This window comes from Lissotriton vulgaris, unplaced genomic scaffold, assembly GCF_964263255.1.
Source record: "Lissotriton vulgaris unplaced genomic scaffold, aLisVul1.2 SCAFFOLD_787, whole genome shotgun sequence".
Classification (NCBI taxonomy): Eukaryota; Metazoa; Chordata; class Amphibia; order Caudata; family Salamandridae; genus Lissotriton; species Lissotriton vulgaris.
This window is the reverse complement of record NW_028255626.1, coordinates 685,354-699,978: the sequence shown is the minus strand read 5'-3', so window position 1 is coordinate 699,978 and position 14,625 is coordinate 685,354. Positions and strand designations below refer to the sequence as shown.

Below are 14,625 nucleotides of genomic sequence, written 5' to 3'. Positions count from 1 at the left end.
AGTGGACCTCTGTCTCCTTTCTTTCTTTCTGCTCCTTCACTCGTTTTCCTCCCCTTTCTATCTTTCACCTTTCTGCACCTCTGCTCTTTTGCGACTTATTTCTGCCCATTCTCCCTTTCTCTCCCTCTGCTCCTTCACTCGTTTTCGCTCGTTTTTTTTCCCTTTCTATCTTTCACCTTTCTGCACCTCTGCTCTTTTGTGCCTTATTTCTGCCCATTTTCCCTTTCTCTCCCTCTGCTCCTTCACTCGTTTTCACTCGTTTTTTTACCCTTTCTATCAAATTTCAAATTTATTTATTATGATAACGGAACTCAAAAGAGATCCACATAAGAATTCATGAAGTCATACAACAAATTTCCATAAAAAATACAAAGGAAATATACATAGTATTAAGTAATCAATATAATGTTAAGAAGCATTTGAAGAAATAAAATAATTTAAAACAAAACATTTCATCAGGGGGATTAAGCATTGCTTCAATGAAATCATAAGCAGTACGAATACCCAGTTGGAGGCACATAGGTCTTAGCCATTTACGTCTAAATGCTCTTTTCTGCATCTCTGCTCTTTTGTGCCTTATTTCTGCTTATTTTCCCTTTTTTCTTTATCCCTTCTTTCCTCCCTTTACCTTTCCCCGCCGCTGCTGCCCCCGCGCCCCCCCCCCCCAGCACGACCGGCCCAATCCAGCTCCCCTCCCCGCCTCCCAGCTGTCCAGCCCTCCCCGACCCCTACTTAATGGCGGCCACAGCGCGGCCGCGCAGCGGCCACGGGCTGCGGGCGCGCCGCTGGTGCATCAAAGGCGCGTCAAAGGCAAGCACGTCTGCGCCCGTCTGCGACCCGTCTGCAACCAGCACCAGGAACCATGGACCTCCCACCCGCCAACGCTACGACCCAGCAGCACTCCACGCACTCAACCCAGGCTGCAACAACAACTGCAAGCTAGCATCACCAGCCGACACCCATGGACCCTTCAGCTGTCACCGCTGCCCGTACACCTGCAGCACCGCCAAGAACACGGATCCAGCACACCCCGCCCACAAGAACACAACCAAACCGAAGACCCTGCAATGCATCCTCCTCAACGTCCGATCCCTCCACAAACACGCAACAGAAATCTGGGACCTCCTCGATAGCACCACCCCAGACGTAGCATTCTTCACCGAAACCTGGACCAACACCACCTCGGGACCGGACATCGCCATCCCCCAAGGATACAAGATCTCCAGGAAGGACCGCCCCATCCACCCAGGAGGAGGAATCGCCATCGTCCACAAATCCAGCCTCCGCCTGAGCACACTCCCTGACGAGTCCACAGAACTGATGGAACACCTTCACTTCAAGATACTAGCCAGCCCCACCGCCGCCCTCCGAGGAACCCTCATCTACTGACCACCTGGACCCCGCGGACCCTTCGCCAACTCCATCACAGACATTATCTCCCCGCAGGCCATCGCATCCACCAACTACACCCTGCTGGGAGACCTCAACTTCCACCTCAACAATCAACTGGACCCCAACACCACATCCCTCCTAGACAACCTCCACAACATTGGACTCCGCCAGATCGTGACCGAGCCCACGCACTCAGCAGGACACACCCTCGACCCCCTCTTCACTACAGGAAACTCCATCACCTTCAGCCACACCACCAAACTCCCATGGACCGACCATCGTTGCGTCCACTTCACCTTCAGAACACCCACCATCCACAGACACCAGCACCTGCTTCCACAAAGAAACTGGACCAAATTCACCGATGACCAGCTCACCTCCTCACTCAACAACTCCACCCCAACCATCGCGGAAAACGACGACCCCAACACCGCAGCCCAAACCCTGCATAGATGGATCTCAGACAGCACCAACACCATAGCCCCCCTCAAGAAAAACAATACCCGTGCCAAGAAAGCCAGATGGTTTACCACCGAACTTCGAGAGTCCAGGCGCACATGCCGCGGCCTTGAAAAGGCCTTGAGAAACACCAAATCCACAGAAGCCCACAACAACTTCAGAGCCGCCACCAACGCCCACCATCAACTCATCAGAGAAACGAGGAAAAAAGCGATTGAAGACAGAATCTCCACCCACGCACACAACAGCAAGGAACTCTTCAGCATCATCAAGGAGTTCGCCCAACCCACCAGCGAGTCTACCGACATCCCTCCCTCACAAGACCTCTGCGACAAACTCAGCATCTTTTTCCACCACAAAATAAAGAGCATCTACGACAACTTCGACGAAGACAACCAACACACTGAACCCTCACCAACCACCCCCGACACCCGGAAACCAGCGATTGATGACTGGACAGCCCTCACCACCAAAGACACACTGAAGACAATGAAGTCAATCCACTCAGGGGCCCCCACGGACCCCTGTCCCCACCACATCTTCAACAGAGCCGCCAACACCATCGCACCCATGCTCCGCCAAACCATCAACCTCTCCCTGGCGACCGCCTCGTTCCCCGACGACTGGAAACATGCCGAGGTCAACCCCCTCCTAAAGAAACCCTCAGCGGACCCCACCGACCTCAAAAACTACAGACCCATCTCCCTGCTCCCGTTCCCAGCGAAAGTCATCAAGAAAGCCATCAACAGCCAACTTGCCACATTCATTGAAGAACACAACATCCTCGACTCCTCCCAATCCGGCTTCAGAAAAAACCACAGTACGGAAACCGCCCTCCTCGCCGCAACAGACGACATCCGCACCTTACTGGACAAAGGAGAAACAGTAGCCCTCATCCTCCTCGACCTATCAGCGGCGTTCAACACAGTCTCCCACCGCACCCCAATACGCAGACTCTACGATGCAGGAATCCAGGACAAGGCCCTCGACTGGATCTGCTCCTTCCTCTCTGGCAGGACGCAGCGGGTCAGACTCCCCCCTTTCCTCTCGGACCCCACACCGATCACCTGCGGAGTCCCCAAGGGCTCCTCCCTCGCTCTTCAACGTCTACATGGCTCCACTTGCCCCCATCGTCAGAACCTACGGACTCAACATCGTGTCGTATGCAGACGACACCCAGCTCATCCTCTCCCTAACCAACGAGCCCAACACCGCCAGATGCAACTTTCGAGAAGGCATGGAAGACGTCGCCAAATGGATGAAAAACAGCTGCCTTCCACTTAACACCAACAAAACAGAAGTACTCATCATGGGCCCAAACCCCGACGCCTGGAGCGACACCTGGTGGCCCACCGCCCTCGGAAACCCGCCAACCCCCACAGACCACGCACGCAATCTGGGAATCATCCTGGACTCTGAGCTCAAAATGGACCGCCAGATCAACTCTGTCTCATCTTCCTGCTTTCACACCCTCCGCCTCCTTCGTAAGACCTTCAAATGGATCCCCCTCAAACACCGAAAGACAGTCACTCACGCCCTGGTCACCAGCAGACTCGACTACGGCAACGCACTCTACGCCGTAATAAACAAAAACCTCATCCGCAAGCTACAGAACATCCAGAACGCCGCCGCAGGACTGGTCCTCAACCTGCCAAAACACTGCCACATCTCCCAGCACCTGCGCACACTCCACTGGCTCCCCGTCGAGGCGAGATTCACCTTCAAGATGCTCACCCACGCACACAAGGCCCTCCACGGCAACGGACCAGCATACCTGAACAGCCGGCTCAAATTCCACGCACCCCAAAGGACCCTACGATCAGCCGAGCTTTCCTACGCCGTGGTCCCCCGCACCAGAAAGACCAGATTGGGAGGCCGCTCCTTCTCCTTCCTCGCTGCCAAAGCATGGAACGCCCTTCCGCTCCACCTCAGACAGACAACATCGCTCCCCATCTTCGCAAGAAACCTCAAAACGACAGACCCCCTCCTTGATGGAATGGAACCTGCACCTCCCACCCCCCTCCACCCCTAGCGCCTTGAAACCCTTACGGGTGAGTAGTTGCGCTTTAACAAACTCCTGATTGATTGATTGAGAGGATGTGTCCTTTGATGTGGGTGGCCACTTTAATCTGCTGGGTAAAGTTCAGACCATTTAGTGAGTCCATGTAGTCCATCGGGCAAGTGTTTTCGCGCTGATCCTCAGGCCAGTAACTGAAGTCCCCTATGATGAGGATTTTGGCATAGTTTATCACCAGCTCAGCTGTCATGCTACTAAATGACTGGAGAAAATTTGGTAGGTGGGCAGGTGGCCTGTAGAAGAGGGCACAGGTTAAGGGGAGACTATTGGAGTCGAGTTTGAACAACAGAAATCCACCGAGGGGATTTTGGGGGTGGTAATGGAGGTGAATTTGTAGGAATGAGAGATAATGGCAGCGACTCCTCCCCCTACTTTCCCCTCTGGCCTGTTAGCCTGGAGGATATAGTAGTTGTCTGGGATGGCGGCCAGTATATCCGGAGTGGATTCTAGTGTAAGCAATGTTTCTGATAAAAGCAAGATGTCTGGCTTGATGGAGTCTAAAAGATAAAAGATCTTGAGCTGGTGTTTGACCAGAGAATGAGTATTTAGATACCATATGGATAAGTGTTCTTGATTAGGGCTGCGAAACTGAGGGGGTGTTTGAGGGTCTAAGACCCTGGGACTCGTGAGGGATGTGTAGGGGAGGGGGCATGGGGAAGGGACGGGAGTGGCATTTATTGGCTGCAGCATTCCACCATTGGGTTTGTTTACAACAACAACTGGTGCTAACCACTCAGAAAATTCCACAGAAGAAATGATTTTTTTTTTGAGTAACTTATCAAGCTCCTGTTCCACCTTTTCTTGTAGGGCCATGGGAATCCTTCTCACTTTGGCCACGGATGGTGCAGCTCCATTTTTAAGTTTGATGCAGCTCCATTTTTAAGTTTGATGCAATGTTTATAACCCTTTAAGCAACCTAATACATTTTTTAACAAACCCGGAAATTTAGACACAAAGTGATTTATTTTACCTTCAATCTTTTGAATCTGAACTTGAGGTTCTGCATTAGGATTCAATGTAACCCCCAACAAGCGTTGATGTGGCCCGCCAGGTAATCTATCTCCTATTTTTTAAACGTACATTTTCCCAACAATTAATTTCCTTTCCATTTCTATACAAGCATTAAAATACCCTAACATACTAATGGGTTGACCACCATAACCTCTTGGTTTTACATCCATCTTACATAGATTATTTTTATATTGAAACCATTTGCAGAATATATCTTTTGAAATTATGGTAAGATGTGAGCATGAGTCAAATTTCATCTCAAGATTGATACCATCAACCTTAACACTTCCTATGGGATGATTGTTACATTCACTGTCACCAATTTGACAAATTATTTCTTTTATATCCTTATTTTGAAATTTCTTTTGTTTAGATCTACAAACCAGGCCACAACCATGACATCCAAAACTCAAAGCAGGGCATGATTTTGAATTAGCTTTGTGCCTAGACCTTCCACAACGAAAACATTCAAACGTATCTTTCGCAGATTCTTCTTTAACTAACTCTTTAGTACCAAGCTTCACATTCTTGACAAGACATACACTTTCTTGTACTTCTTCCACAGTGGGTTGACATTTATTTTTTTCACACTTTAATTCGTTAACATATTTTAACCTGTGTTCAACCCTTTTAGCTATTGTAACTACTTCCTCCAAAGGAGGTTTGTCCTTAAACCATAACTCCTCCCTAATTTTATCCTCCCTACATTTTAACTCAAATTGATCTCGGATTCTTTCTTCATTGGCACCCCCAAACTTGCACCTTGAAGCTATCTTCCTTAAATCAGTTAAAAAAATCCTCTACTGTTTCTTCTTTCCCTTGTTCCCTTAGGCCAAAATAGTATCTTTCCATGATGGTGCTGACTCTGGGCAAATAGTGTTCATCCAACTGTAAAATGCATATCTCATATTCATTTAATCCTCTTTGTTCCTCTGTAGATAAATCCAGCAAGTTTTCTATCACTTCTTGACCTTCACCACCTAAACCGGTCCACTTGTGCTGGAGTGCACAAGGTTCCACCGGGGCCATCACCCAAATTTGCTGTTCGGGTTGGAACTCGACCAGAGTGGCATTTTGGTCATACCAGCGTTTCATCTCTTCTTGGCTCGCTTCGAGGTTTGCCTCGGCAAGCTCCCAGACTCTCCTAGTCTGGTTCCGGAGGGCCAGAATGTATCGAAACACATCTGGGGGAGGGTCCTAGGACACCGCCTCCCAGCCCTCCTTGACCAGGCTGAGGGGTCCCCGGACGGGGTGCCCGTAGAGCAGCTCCAATGGGCTGAACCCCAAGGATTTCTGGGGGACTTCTCGGTAGGCGAACAGGAGGCAGGGCCGGAGGATGTCCAACTTACGCCTCAGGGGATCCTCGAGACCCATGATCATTCCTGTGAGGGTCCTGTTGAAGCGCTCAACCAGGCTGTTACCTTGGGGATGGTATGGGGTGGTGAACTTGTACATCACCCCACATTGTTGCCACAGGGACTTCATGTAATCTGGAAATAAAGTTCGTCCCTCGGTCGCTCACCACTTCTCATGGGAATCCCACCCGGGAGAAGATCCCCATGAGGGCCCGTCCGACTACAGGGGCCGTCACCGTTCGGAGGGGAATGGCTTCGGGGTATCTGGTGGCATGATCCACCAGGACTAGGATGAACCGGTGACCTAAGGAGGTCCGGAGGTCAAGGGGCCCCACGATGTCTATTCCCACCCCCTCAAAGGGGGTACTGACAACGGGGGAGCTGTCAGGAAGGCCAGATGAATCCACAGGAGTCGTCGCTTAGTCCCAACGCCCCTCTGCCTCAGAAATCACCCGACACAACTATGTCTAGGTAACCGCTAAAACAGAAGGGAAAGGGGAAGAGGATAAAATAACAAAAGAGAAGAGAGACTGCCCTCGAGAGTTGAAGAACACTCTTCGTATTGGTCTTCGGGGTCTTTTGTTTTTTGACCTGTACAGAAATCCTATTTAATTTCAAGCAGTTACATTACATGCGAATCATTTATTACACTAGCAAAAACGCTTACCCTTAAACCACAGGCATTAGCTTCTCTCTTATTAATTATTCAACTGAACTCGGGTTTTCAATTAACCTATGCAAAACACAGTATCGTTAGCTATCGAGAATATTTTACAGATGAAGTTAGGGTGACTCTATAATAGATTTTATGATAAATGTACCTGACAGAGTTGGGGTGCGTTCTGTAACTAAGTCCATTTAAAGTAGCATTCCGTGGCTTGTCAACCAAATATAAAATAGTGTTCCAGGAATTACACAATACCCTAGCTATGAGTAAACTATAGTAGAAAGAAAACAGCTTCCGGCATATCAGTTCAGTCACTTGATAACGCCTTGACTAGAGGACGCAAGGTGCGTCAATAGCAGTTCATTTCGGATTAGAATTAGGCTTGAAGAATCTTACTTAAGGTCCCTCGTTGCGCATGCAAATGTAGAACCTTTTTCGGATGAAAACTGAAGATTTCTCTGGAAAACTCGGAACTCTGGAACTTCACTCTGGCTTCGAGGACGATTTCAGTTGAAGTGCGCAGTTCGTTATTAGAACGCGCGCCTTGCCAGCTGCACTGGTTGGGAGCGAGAAACACTAGACCAGCAACTTTTCATTCTGCCGCGTCCCGTTCCTTCAACCATTTTTACGCTGCTATTTTGGAGTTCAATTAGACACCGCTTAAGGAAAATTATTGGAACCACATGACGTCTTTTCCAGCCTGAGTGTTTACTTTGCGTCTGACCTCATGACCTGATTTTTGGGGTTTTCCCACTATTTTGACTAGTGGCTAGGCACGACCTGACAGTACCTCCCTCCAAGGTAGGGCCCCCCAATTTTGGTTTTGTAGGATACATTCTATGAAAGGTTTGGACTAGACTTGGAGCATGTACATTTGAAGAAGGCTCCCAGGATCTCTCCTCAGGGCCATAACCTTTCCATTCCACTAAGTAATGTAACTTCCCTCTGGAAATTTTAGAGTCTAGAATCCTGCTAACCTCAAACTCTTCCCCAGATTCTACGTCTATGGAAGAAGGAGCCTCCTTAAGTCTAACATTTTTTGGATTCTTTTTAAGTAGGGAAATGTGGAAGGCTGGGTGTATCTTTAATGATTTTGGAAGTTGTAACTTAACTACCACTGGATTTATGATTTTCAGCACCTTAAATGGTCCAATATATCGGGGTTGGAACTTCCTGTTGCCTTTTAATCTCAAATGTTTAGTGGACAGCCACACCTCATCATTCACCTCATAATTTGACCCTGCTCTTCTTTTTTTTATCTGCTTGCCTTTTGTATGACTCTTTAGCTTTGGTTAGATTCTTCTGGGCCTTATCATATGCAACCCTTAAGTCGGTTATGACTTCAGTGATTGCAGGCACTGTTGTATCCATTTTGCCCAAAACTAGTCTCGGGTGCCTTCCTGAATTTAAATAGAACGGGGAATACCCAGTGGAATCATGCACAGCATTGTTATAGGCAAATTCTGCCGACCACAACAACTCAGACCAATTACCCTCCTGTTCCAACAGAAAGAGCCGTAGATACTGTTCTAGTTCTTGATTGACTCTCTACGTTTGACCGTCTGTTTCTGGATGATAACTGGTCGAGTATCGGGTGTCAATTCCAAGGCTATGCATGAATTTTTTCAAAAATTTGGATATGAATTGCGTACCCCGATCTGATATGAGGATTTGTGGGATCCCATGGGCTCGTACAATATTTTGGTTGAACAGTTGAACTAACTGAGGAGCAGTGAGGACAGCTTTTAGGGGAATGAAGTGACCCATCTTTGAGAAGGAATCAACGAACACCAGAATGACTGTATGCCCCAAACTAGGTGGAAGATCTACAATTAAATCTAATGACACAGTATGCCACGGGCCTGGAGCATTAGGTAAAGGCTGTAATAAGCCCTGAGGAGCACTTCGATTAGATTTCCCTTTAATACACACTTCACAGGTTGCCACATACTGTCCCACCTGAGCTGCCATGCCAGGCCACCAAAAATGTCGTTTTATTAGTTCTAGAGTCTTTTTGACCCCCTTATGCCCAGCAAGACGATCATCATGAAAGTTTTTTAAGACCTTTTCCTGCAATTCCTTGGACGGCAGGTACAGTCTGCCATCATAAAAGGGTAGGCCATTAACCAATGTTTTCTTGTCGTCGGACATGGCCCAGTTTGAGAGTTCAGCAGAATGATTCTTCAAAATTTCTTCTGTGATTTCTTCCAGCTGGATAACTCCTATTACCTTTTCCAAGGGAATGATTAATTCAGGACGTGAAGTTTTAGTTTCTTCCGGAGAATTCAGTCTTGACAAAGCGTCGGCCTTGCCATTTTTGGATCCCGGTTTGTAGGTGATTACGAAGTCAAACTCCGAGAAATACAGAGACCATCTTAGCTGTCGTGGCGTGAGAGTTTTGGCGGACTTCAAAAACTGCAAATTGCGGTGATCTGTGAATACAGTTACACAATGTTTAGCCCCCAGCAGCTAATGACGCCAATCCTGAAAAGCTTCTTTTACCGCCAACAACTCCTTGTCGGCTATGGAGTAATTGCATTCAGGCTCTGACAATTTTCTCGATCGGTAGGCTACTGGATGGAGTTGCCCCGTTAATTTGTCTCTCTGAGATAATATGCCTCCCGTGGCAAAGTCTGACGCATCTGTTTCAACATAAAATGGTTGTTCAGAGTCAGGGTGTTTCAAAATTGGAGCCGTAACAAAAGCCTTCTTGAGAGTCTGAAACGACTTCTCTGCCTCATCCGACCACTCAAATTTTTTTCCCTTCTTTAATAGTCGAGTGATTGGTGAAACTTTATCTGAAAAATTGGGTATGAACCTGCGATAATAATTAGCAAACCAAATAAAACTTTGTATTTCCTTTACACTTCTTGGAGATGACCATTCTTGTATGACTTGAACCTTAGAGTCATCCATCTCCACACCGTCGGCGGACAACACAAAACCCAGGAATTCCACACGATCAGCATGAAAAGAACACTTTTCCAACTTTACGTAGAGATGGTTCTCTAGCAACTTCTGTAAAACAGCACGTACGTGTTGCACATGTTCCTCGACGTTATCTGAAAAAATCAAAATGTCGTCGATGTAGACGACCGCAACTCGGTCCAAGAATTGCTGGAACGCTGCTGGGGCGTTGCTTAATCCGTAAGGCATCACTTGATACTCGAACAGGCCGTATTTAGTCCGGAAGGCCGTCTTCCACTCATCGCCTTCGGCCACTCTTACCAAATGATACGCGCCCCTAAGGTCAAGTTTGGTGTATATTTTAGCCCCCTTAACTTGATCCAACAGCTGAGAAATTAGAGGAAGGGGGTATCTGTTTTTTACAGTAACTTGATTTAACGCTCTGTAATCAATGGAGGTCCGCAGGCTGCCATCCTTCTTAGGACGGAAAAACAGAGGCGATGACACAGGAGACTGGGACGGCCGGATAAAACCAATCTTCAAATATTCGTCCAAGTATTCCTTTAGGTATACATTCTCGGCTTCTGTTAACGCATAAATGCGACTACAAGGTAACACAGCTAAGGGTTCTAGCTCAATTTTGCAATCATATTCTCTATGAGGTGGAGGTCGCTCCGCATTTTTCTTGTCGAACACAGTAGCAAGATCACTATATTCCTGGGGAATTTCTTGGGTTATGGTAGCACAAATTCTGTTGTCGAGTTGAGCAAGCTGAAAAGCCGGGGAACCTTCACCTTTAGGCTGAACTCTCGAAAAGCAAATCTTTTGGCAATATTCAGAAGTCATCTTCACTGTTCTTCGTTCCCAATCTATGGAAGGGTTGTGTTCAGACAACCAAGGCAATCCTAAAATGAGTTGAAATTGTGGAGCGTCTATAAGATTGAATCTTATGAACTCACGATGGCCTTGAAACCCCTCCAATTCCAGAGTTTCTGTCTCATTTATGATGTGGCCGGAGGTGAGATTAGTACCATCTACAGCTTTTACTATTTCGGGATGTCTCTTCTTGACGGTTCTGACTCCAATTTCCTGTGCATAGTGTAAATCACAAAAGTTTCCGGTGGCCCCAGAATCGATCATAACCGAGACTCCCTGGATTTCTTTGAGTCCGAATTTCACCGTGAAAGAAACCGTGAGATGAGGCGCTGTCAACTGTAACGTATTAATCAATTGTTGTGGTTCCTGAGTTGACTCGTTGCAACATCCCACCAGGGCAACTCCTTCTACTGATGGGATCTGTCTTTTACCCCTTGACTTGTCTTTGGTCTTTTCGGGCATTCCCGTACAAAATGCCCTGAAGTACCACAATACATACACAGCTGATTGTTGCGCCGCTTCTCCTTCTCTTCTCTAGACAAGGGCCCCCTGATGGAGCCTATCTGCATAGGTTCTTCACTCGTGTTGACTTCTGTCTTGTTGCCTTCCGACTTGATCCGGTCTAAACGAGGAACGTAGGGTTTAAAATCTTTCTTTTTCTCGGACCTCCTTTCGAATTGACGATGGTCAAGTTGCAGGACTAAATCAATTAATTCAGAAATATCCTGCGGTCGCTTCGGTATCTGAGCTAAAACGTCTTTCAGCTCATCCTTGAGCCCTCGATAGAAAATTGCTGAGCGCTTTTCTTCTGGCCAATCCGTTTCCACAATTAATTTGTTGAACTGCGCAATATAGGCCACCAGGTCTCGATTCCCTTGTTTTAGGTCTAATAGTTCGTTGTCGATAGCTTGATTTGCGGTTCTTCTGTCAAAAATTCTCAAAAACTCTTTTTTAAAAAGATCAAAGTTGTACAGGGCTGGGTCATTGCGTGAGACCAAAAGCATAGACCAGGCAGCGGCATCACCGCTCAAATACGACAGCATGAAGGCAACCTTGACTTGATCTTCTTTGAACACCACTGCCCGACATAGAAAATATAAAGAGCACTGAGTGAGAAAAATCTGGGCCTTATGTGGATCCCCACTAAATCTCTCTGGGTTTGCCAATGGCACTACCGGGGCTACTGAGTGAACCACTTGAGTGGCTACTTCAGAGGCTGAACTCATACTAGAATGGATTCCAGGCAAAGGGGTGGTACCTGCCAACAACTCTTCCATTTTTAGTTTAATTTGGTGAGTCTCCTGTTGGGAACGTTTAACCTCCTCTCTTAAGGCTCTATTCTCCTCAACTGAATGGGTTAACTGGTTCTGTAACCCTTCTAGAATTCCTGCTAACGCCTTTAAATCTAACCCCTCAGCCATGTCGACTCGGGTGGATATTATTGGCACTTCAATCTGTCAGGAAGGCCAGATGAATCCACAGGAGTCGACGCTTAGTCCCAACGCCCCTCTGCCTCAGAAATCACCCGACACAACTATGTCTAGGTAACGGCTAAAACAGAAGGGAAAGGGGAAGTGGATAAAATAACAAAAGAGAAGAGAGACTGCCCTCGAGAGTTGAAGAACACTCTTCGTATTGGTCTTCGGGGTCTTCTGTTTTTTGACCTGTACAGAAATCCTATTTAATTTCAAGCAGTTACATTACATGCGAATCATTTATTACACTAGCAAAAACGCTTACCCTTAAACCACAGGCATTTGCTTCTCTCCTATTAATTTTTCAACTGAACTCGGGTTTTTAATTAACCTATGCAAAACACAGTATCGTTAGCTATCGAGAATATTTTACAGATGAAGTTAGGGTGACTCTATAATAGATTTTATGATAAATGTACCTGACAGAGTTGGGGTGCGTTCTGTAACTAAGTCCATTTAAAGTAGCATTCCGTGGCTTGTCAATCAAATATAAAATAGTGTTCCAGGAATTACACAATACCCTAGCTATGAGTAAACTATAGTAGAAAGAAAACAGCTTCTGGCATATAAGTTCAGTCACTTGATAACGCCTTGACTATAGGACGCAAGGTGCGTCAATAGCAGTTCATTTCGGATTAGAATTAGGCTTGAAGAATCTTACTTAAGGTCCCTCGTTGCGCATGCGAATGTAGAACCTTTTTCGGATGAAAACTGAAGATTTCTCTGGAAAACTCGGAACTCTGGAACTTCACTCTGGCTTCGAGGACGATTTCAGTTGAAGTGCGCAGTTCGTTATTAGAACGCGCGCCTTGCCAGCTGCACTGGTTGGGAGCGAGAAACACTAGACCGGCAACTTTTCATTCTGCCGCGTCCCGTTCCTTCAACCATTTTTACGCTGCTATTTTGGAGTTCAATTAGACACCGCTTAAGGAAAATTATTGGAACCACATGACGTCTTTTCCAGCGTGAGTGTTTACTTTGCGTCTGACCTCTTGACCTGATTTTTGGGGTTTTCCCACTATTTTGACTAGTGGCTAGGCACGACCTGACAGGAGCCTTGGCTTCCATCCATTCTTCCCGCTGGCCTGGCATGTGGGGCAGGACTTGCAGTGGGTCTACACATCGGCGCGCATACGGGGCCAATAGAAATGGGTGACCAGTTGGTGATAGGTCTTGTCTTGGCCCAGGTGTCCCGCCAGGGGCACATCATGGGCCAGGTTCAGGAGGAAGCCGCGGAAATGTAGGGGTACCACCAGTACCCGGCCTGATCCTAGTACGGGGGACTTCTGTTCGCTGTACAAGAGGCCATTTTCCTACTAGACCAAGTGGGAGCCGGACTGGTCACCAGCAGCCTGGGCGATGGCCTGCTGCCGTGGTCCAACTAAAGAAGGGCAGGAGGTCTGCTCCAGGCAGAACTCCTCTCGGGAAGGTCCCCCCTCCTGGCACCACTGGGCTAGCTCAGAGAGGTCATCCAAAATAGGGGTCTGCTCGACGGGAGGGCCCAGGGGACCTGCGTCGGGGTCAATTTCTTCACCGGGGGGTAGCTCAAGGACCTCGGGTCGCTTGCTACCCTCCGGGTCGTCAGAGACCTGGCTAGGGGTCTAAGGCTCCACCCTCGCGGGGGTGCACATTCTGGCAGTCATGGCTTGTGTGCTCACGCAGGCCCATTCGGGCAGGCCGAGCATCTCTTCTGCTCCACCTGCTTCCACAGGGAGCTCTCCAGATCGTTGCCCAGTAGGCAGTCCACGGGCATGCTGGTGCGGATCGCTACCCGCAAGTCCCCGGAGACCCCCTCCCATTCAAACGGGACCTGAGATACTCGGCAGGTGCGGACGGAATTGTCGGCTGAAATCACCCGGCAGGAGGCGTGGGGTATAATGTGGTCTTCTGTGACTTGGTGACAGCGCACCGTGGTGTTGCTGGCTCCGGTGTCACGGAGGGCCCCTATGCGGTGTCCGTTGAATGTCACCTGTTGACGGTACTTTTTTAGTGTTGTCGGGCAAGGGGGCTCCGGGGACCATCTCTCTCCGCTGTTGCGCCATGAACTTTAAAGAGTTACTGTGCTGATTGTATGATTATTTACCTGCTGAGAGTATTATATAAAGAAGCCAATACTTTCCTAGAACTCTTTGTCATTTGTATTCTGTAGTGGGTCTCGTCTACTACCTCGTGCAGTCCGAAATGCTTGGCACGCCAACTAGAAGATAAGCTTGACTACCCTAGCTACCATCCTCCTAAGGGGAGCAGGCACCATTTTGGGAAGGGCACCTCCCTTCCTGTTACGTGGGAGTGGGGTTCCTACGGGACCGGGTCGCGACCTTTGGCCAGGTGGGGATTCCATTTCTAACACTGGTGGCAGCGATTAGGATACTAACTTCCGACTTAGAAGAGACAGCAGTGCATTTA

The 14,625-nt window shown here is 47.9% G+C and overlaps 1 protein-coding gene across 1 annotated transcript in view; it reads left to right on the top strand.

Moving 5' to 3' along the window:
• The window catches only part of LOC147659051 (NACHT, LRR and PYD domains-containing protein 12-like), a 487,072-nt gene that overhangs the window by 59,794 nt on the left and 412,653 nt on the right, over positions 1-14,625 (top strand). The gene's annotated exons all lie outside the window — the stretch shown is intronic.